This window comes from Pelodiscus sinensis, chromosome 4 (genome assembly GCF_049634645.1).
Source record: "Pelodiscus sinensis isolate JC-2024 chromosome 4, ASM4963464v1, whole genome shotgun sequence".
Classification (NCBI taxonomy): Eukaryota; Metazoa; Chordata; order Testudines; family Trionychidae; genus Pelodiscus; species Pelodiscus sinensis.
The window spans coordinates 74,528,063-74,535,149 of NC_134714.1; the positions used below are offsets into that span (position 1 = coordinate 74,528,063).

The window sequence follows — 7,087 nt, forward strand, 5'->3', positions numbered from 1 at the left end:
CCCCTCCCATTGCTTTGGGCGTCCATAGGGAGGCCTGCGTCGGGCAATAAGGGTTAGAAGTTCAGGAGTTCTCCAGCCAGTGTCTCTTAGGGGTGGCCGGAATGCCGCCCCTGGCAATGTGGTGCCCCAAGCACGTGCTTGGTTTGCTGATGCCTAGAGCCGACACTCGGAGGGTGCACATAAGTGCCCCGGCGGGTGCCATGGCGCCCATGGGCACCGCGTTGGGGACCACTGCTCTAGGGAAATGAGCTCTCAGTAGTCTGTGCTGCTGAGTGGGCAGCTGCTTCTGCATTCTGACCCAGGTGGACCTTTCCCAAGGATGGCAATTGCATTTGAAGTATAATTCATTTTAAATAATTAAGTCTCAGGGTAACAAACATGGATCACTGTCACGTAATCTGAGTCCAATAGGACAGGGCTTAGGCCATACATAGAAGTTGCTGCTTTTAGTGACCATAGCTATTTGGATATCTAGAAGCAATGAGAAGAGTAGCCTTCCTCAAGCCTCTTGAGCCTGATATCTCTGAAACGGTCTTATATCTGAATTTCTACTTTCCTCTCTACACGATTCTCTGATTGTGAAGGCATGGAAATTTCTTTTATCTTATCTCCAGGCTGTTTCTAGAGGTTTATTGGGGGATTTTGGGGGTGTGGAGTGTTATCTAAAGAACCATATACAGTTGCATTATCCAACAACTTTATCCCCTCTAACTGGATCCTCTACCTCTGTCTGTCTACAGCCACCACTCCTTTTACTTGGCCATCCTGTGCCTACCAGCAACCCCCTTCTCCTGGTTTATAAGGCCTGAAACCACTGGTGGCTTCCTTGCCTAGAAGGGGAAGTCATTTGTATAATCAAAAGCAAAAACAACTTTCCAAACAGGAAGAATTAGAAAATTCAAAGCAGCCACGGCTCACTGACACCATACTCAGATAGGGGTTTGAAATGGGACTTTGGCTGAGAGAAAGGGTTTTTGCATCTGATGCAGAGCCTTTGAAGACTGAGCAGTGATGTGATCACATACGCCAAGGTGGCCAAAAAAGATGGTGGCAGTTTGCCAGGGTTAGGCCTGATGGGCTGCCACTGCTGTATTTGCCTGCATCTCTGCAAGTATGGATGTTTGCAACTCTCATTGGCCATGAATTGCCATTCCCAGCCAATGGGAGCTGTGGGAAGCAATGCAGATGGGGACACCCCTTTCGACAACTCCCACTGGCTGGGAATGATGATTTGCGACCAACAGGAGCTGCAAGCAGGTAAATACTTTGGTGATGTGCCACCAGAGGCTAATCCTGCCAAACCACATTTCACTCGTGAGCCGGTTATTGCCTGCTACTGACATAAGCCAATAGCTGACATTGCCTCTCTGTGAAAATTTTTGCAGCAGCAGTAAAGCTTGGAAGCTCATAGTACAGGCCTGCACAACATACAGGCCACGGGCCGCATGAGGCCCGCAGGGGCTCACTGTGCAGCCCATGACGACTATTGGCGGCATGGCCCCATCTGTTCCGCCGGCTGGGCGGAGGAGCGGAGCACCGCTGGGAAGGAGGAAGTGCGGCGATTCTCGCCGCCAGGCTGCCTGCGTGCATTTCCAGCATGACGAGGCAGGGCATGAGCCAGAGGGCGGGACACTGGCAGACTCCAGGACGCTGGCGTGACGTGGCGTCGTGACATCATGGCCGGCGACCACTGGATTCAAAAAGGCTCCGGCAGCCCTGCAAACTAGAAGCCAGAAGCCAGGTAGGGGAGGGGAATGGACTTGTGCTGAGGGGAGGGGAGCAGGTCAGGAGAAAGGGGAAGGCACCAAGGGGCAGGGTGCAGGAGAGACAAATGACAGGGGGCCAAGTGGAGACAATGAGGAAAAGGACAGGAGGGGAGGTGTCAGTGGGAGGGGGGACAGGGTGATGCTGGGAGAGAAGAGGGTAAGGGCATTGGGAGCCGTATGTTGTGCAGGCCTGATTTAATTGAAAAATTCTTAATAAAGTATCACCCCCCTCCCCCGCAAACCTGCCCTTGAGGTCCACAGCGGTTTTCTTTGGAGTAATATGGCTCTCGCCACTTTCCGAGTTGTGCAGGCCTGTCATAGTATCTCAGAAGCTGTTAAATATATTGCTAAGTTCAAAGCCTGATAATATTGTAAGTCTATAGAGTCACCACATAGAGGCACTATCTATCTATAGTATTTGCATATGAGCAGCTCTCCCCCACTTCCTTTACTAAAAGCAGTGTGCTGTGACAGAAAAATTGCCTTTCACTGTTTAAGTGTCCCAAATCCATTTGAATGGTGAATGACCAGAGATGTCAGTCTACAAAAGAACAACAGGGAATTATATAAGCAGGTAAGTTATATTTGATCATTTATTTTGCTTCAGGACATGAGTAATTAAACCCAATCCCCCTAACTACGGAAAGCAGAGCAGGGAGTTAGATTGTACATTGCCTAAAACCAATTTGTTAATAACTTGCTACTGTCATCATTGCATTTTGTGCCCCAGAGAATGTCACCACCAGGCTTTCCTGGATCTTCTGTTGGATAGGTCCACCAGCTATTCCCTGCACCCTGAAAAAGGGGTGGTATTTGTTCAAGTCCCATGATGGTTACTTCAACCCTTAACCACTGTAGATTCTACTGCTGCAGCTCTGGCCTGCAGGAGGATTTTGACTATTCAGGGTATGTCATGGCTTCATTCAGGATTTAAATTTTTGATGGAAGAACTGCTGACAGAACATCTACTTTTGATTAAGCAAGTGCCCTGGAAGTGAAGTCCTAGTTCCCAAACTACCACTGATAGGTGTTGGTCTTATTAGAATTTCTACCAAGAAGTATGATGGTAAAGAAGCTGAAATGACTCTGCTGAGCTCACTTTCCATGGGATCTGGCAGTGCTCCCTGGACGCTATTAATGGGATTTTTTTTCTTTAATAATTTTTCTTTTTTTCCCATCATATTTATCTGCTTCTGTGATGTTTCAGGGTCCTGCCAAGAGGAGACATTAGTGCCATCAGCCTGTAGTAACAGCGCCTGTTAGCAAGATGTTAGTGGAAGCTGCAAAGGCACCTTTGATTAAGGTGGAGCAGGGGTAAAGTTTTAGGCCTGAGAATGCAACTGCAGAAGATGTCAAGATCTCAAAGAATTCTATGGTGAAACGCTCATAAATCTTGTGGGGCAAGATGTGTGTGGGACAACAGGGATTAAGAATTAGGGCAGTTTGCTGATGTAGCAGTGGACCAGAAGGGACCTAAAAGGGGGAGATGGCAAGAAAACTTTAGAAAAGCAAACGCAAGGGACAGCAAGTGAGATACTCCTGAGATTCTCTATCTGAAGAAAGCATGGAGGCCAACCAGCAAGCCATCTCTGCCTGCTCTTCGGTGGGAGCTGAGCACAATGAGAACACAGCCTGGAAGTGCTGCTCTGACTCATCCCAGGACACAGTTCTGCAAGGACAGTAGAAAAGGAGAAGTAACTGCTGAGCCCTAAATGAGGGGGGAGGGAGCTGGGGCCCATGGAAGCTCAAAACAGGGAATTTTAGTCTTACTCATCATATTATTTTTATATTTGGTTTTTCATATATAAACCTCAGTGTTTGTGTCAGCACGTTAACTCTGTGTGCACCACAAGGCCAGACACCTCCCCAGCTGCTCGCCTACTCCTTGTTCCATAAAAATATGCAGTATCTCCAGCCTGGGTCTCAGTTTGGCCATTTACTTACTGATGTTTGTATGGAGCAACTGGGCAGCCTGTTCTCCTTGCACTGGCTGGACCATAGTGCCTTACTGGAGAGAGAAAGCGGGAGGGTGGGCCTGGGCTAAGAGAGATTCAGCAACTGTCAGGAAGCAGCAGAAGAGTTGAAATGAGTTAGAGGCAAGGAGTGAATATGTGACAGATTCGGTGAGGGTTCAGCCTGAGAATGTGTTACTTTTAGCTTCAATCCCTAGCAAAATGGAACAAATATAAGAAACATTGTTACGAAGAGCATATTTAACTATGTGCCAGGAGCTGGATGGGAGCTCATAAAGATCAGATCTATCAAACCAGCTTGGTTTCTTGCTTTGCAAAGTCACAAAAGGACAGGGTGTGTAGAGGCTGCTGTACCATGTGACAGAGCAGGACATTAGTAATATACTTGACATAGGATCTCTCAAAATCTTACTAACAGTATTAATTATAACTGTTTTGGTTCTGAGTATGGCAAAAGTGTGTTGTTTTGGGCTCACTGCATTCCTCCTCAGAGACTAGGATCACCCTGCCTTAATTTCTGCATTCTCCAGAGACTTTTATCCAGGGCTACAAAATAAAGCCTGAATACTGTTGCCTGAACTTTCAATTCACAGAGCATAGGGTGGAATCCCGGGTATGTCTACACTACCCCGCTAGTTCGAACTAGCGGGGTAATGTATGCATACCGCACTTGCTAATGAAGCCCGGGATTTGAATTTCCCGGGCTTCATTAGCATAAGCGGGGAGCCGCCATTTTTAAATCCCCGCTGCTTCGAACCCCGTGTAGCGCGGCTACACGGGGCTCGAACTAGGTAGTTCGGACTAGGGTCCTATTCCGAACTACCGGTACTCCTCGTGAAACGAGGTGTACCGGTAGTTCGGAATAGGCACCCTAGTCCGAACTACCTAGTTCGAGCCCCGTGTAGCCGCGCTACACGGGGTTCGAAGCAGCGGGGATTTAAAAATGGCGGCTCCCCGCTTATGCTAATGAAGCCCGGGAAATTCAAATCCCGGGCTTCATTAGCAAGTGCGGTATGCATACATTACCCTCCTAGTTCGAACTAGGAGGGTAGTGTAGACATACCCCCCATGAGGTGCTTCGGCATAAATGCTGCAGCCATTAACAGTATAGAGCCAAGACTCTGAGCCCTGCCCAAGCTCAGTGAGGGTATGTCTACACTACAAAGTTAGTTCGAACTAATGGACGTTAGTTTGAACTAACTTTCATAGGCGCTACACTAGCGCTCCGTTAGTTCGAACTTAATTCGAACTAACGGAGCGCTTAGTTAGAACTAGGAAAACCTCATTTTACGAGGATTAAGCCTAGTTCGAACTAGCTAGTTCGAATTAAGGGCTGTGTAGACCTTTAATTTGAACTAGTGGGAGGCTAGCCCTTCCCAGCTTGCCCTGGTGGCCACTCTGGCCAACACCAGGCAAACTTGTCTGCCCCCCTCCCGGCCCCGGAGCCCTTAAAGGGCCACGGGCTGGCTACACAGTTTGTGCCAGTTGCAAGGCTGCCAGCACCTGTGCCAGCACACCCTGCACCTGCCACGCCATGAGCCAGCCACCCGAGGATACCCAGCCCTCCCCCTCTTCCCGGGACCAGCCTGGCGGCTCCCAGGACCCTGCCCGGGGCCGCAAGAGGCGGGCGCCCGCGTGGTCTAGTGCGGAGATCGTGGACCTCATCGAGGTTTGGGGGGAAGCCTCCAATGTCCACGATCTCCGCACTAGCCACAGGAACGCAGCAGTCTACGGCCACATGGCTGCCAGCCTGGCTGCCAGGGGCCACCAGCGCAGCCGGGAGCAGGTGCGCTGCAAGATCAAAGACCTGCGGCAGTCCTACTCCCGGGCCTGCCTGCCAGGGGCCGACCTGGAGGCCTGCCCCCACTTTCACGCCCTGGACCGCCTCCTGGGGGCTCATGCCGTCCCTGCCCCCCGGGACGTGATAGACCCCGGGGCAGAGGGACCGCTCCAGGAGACGGAGGAGGAGGAGGAGGGCTCCAAGAGTCAGGAGCCTGCCGGCAGGCTGCCCAACACCTGGGACCTCCGAGGCACCCCACAGTGCCGCTCGCCTGTGTCGTCCGAGGCCGGGGAGGCGTCCACCTGCGAGTACCATCGTGTTCCCCTTATGTGTACGGGGGGCTGGGGCAAGAGGGAGCCCCGGGACCGTGCGCCTGGGCCTTGCCCACCACGGAGCAGCAGCTGGGGATCCTGCAGGGGCCCTGGCCTTGCAGAGGGGAGCTGGGTTTCACACACCTGGGCCCCTGGGGTAATTGACCGCTGTTCTTGTTGCACCACAGCTGCAGCACCTGGGCCTGCAGGGCGCACCACCCCGCCTGCAGCAGCCGCCCGCGCCCGGGCCAGCAGGAGAGCCAGGAACCAGGAGGACTACCAGAGGCGGCACCTCCAGTTCCTGGAGCAACAGCTCCGTCTCCAGGACCACTGGGTCCAGGAGGACCTGAGGCTGTGCCGGAGGAGTTTGGAGGCCCTGGAGGAGCAGGGCCATGCCCTGCGAGGCCACCTCCAGAGACTGCTGGACCGCTTCCCAATTCCTCCTGCTCCCCCTGCTCCCCCAGCTCCTCCTCCTGCTCCCATTCCTGCTTCCTCCACACCCCCCGTCCCTCCTGCCCCACCCTCCACAACCATTCCCCACTGAGGCCCGGGACCCGTAGTGTGGCGAGACGGAAGAGGCAGCCGGACTCCCACCCCTGAGCTTTCCTTTCCGTTCCTCCCTTCCCTCCCCTTCCTGCTCCCTCATCCCAGGTTTCCCCCTCCCCTCTCCCACCCTCATTCCTCCCTCCCCCCACCCCAGTTATGTGAAATAAACAGACGTTTTTGTTTGAAAAACAGGTGTCTTTATTTTATAGTAGGTAGGGAGGGGAAAGGGGAAGGGGGGTTGGGTGGAAGAAGGCCCCAGTGGGGCATGCAAGGGAGAGGTCAGTCCTCCTTCTCCACCTGGAAGCTCTCCTGCAGGGCTTCCCGGATCCGGACGGCCCCCCGCTGGGCTTCCCGGACGGCGGCGGTGCGGGGCTGACCGTAGTGTCCAGCCATGCGGTCAGCCTCAGCGATCCAGGCTGGCAGGAAAGCCTCCCCCTTTCGCTCACATAAATTGTGGAGCACACAACATGCTGCCACCACGGGAAGGATGTTGTGCTCGGCCAGGTCCAGACGGGTGAGGAGGCATCGAAAGCGGGCTTTCAGTCACCCGAAGGCCCCCTCCACCACGATGCGGGCCCTGGTCAGCCTGGCATTGAAGGCCTGGCGGGAGAGATTGAGATGCCCCATGTAGGGCTTCATGAGCCAGGGCTGCAGTGGGTAGGCGGCATCCCCCACCAGGCACACGGGCATGTCCACATCCCAGACCCTGAT

General features: G+C 53.1%; 1 long non-coding RNA gene across 2 annotated transcripts; it reads left to right on the top strand.

The window, feature by feature from the left end:
- Positions 1-1,645: 1,645 nt before the first annotated feature.
- On the top strand, positions 1,646-6,560 carry LOC142829155 (uncharacterized). Of its 2 annotated transcripts, XR_012903510.1 has the most exons (4): positions 1,646-1,741; positions 2,265-2,340; positions 2,974-3,080; positions 6,019-6,560. It is a non-coding gene; the product is annotated as an uncharacterized LOC142829155 (long non-coding RNA). The 2 variants fall into 2 exon arrangements; XR_012903509.1 differs by lacking the exon at positions 1,646-1,741 and having other exon boundaries at positions 1,905-2,340; positions 6,019-6,558.
- Positions 6,561-7,087: the final 527 nt, after the last annotated feature.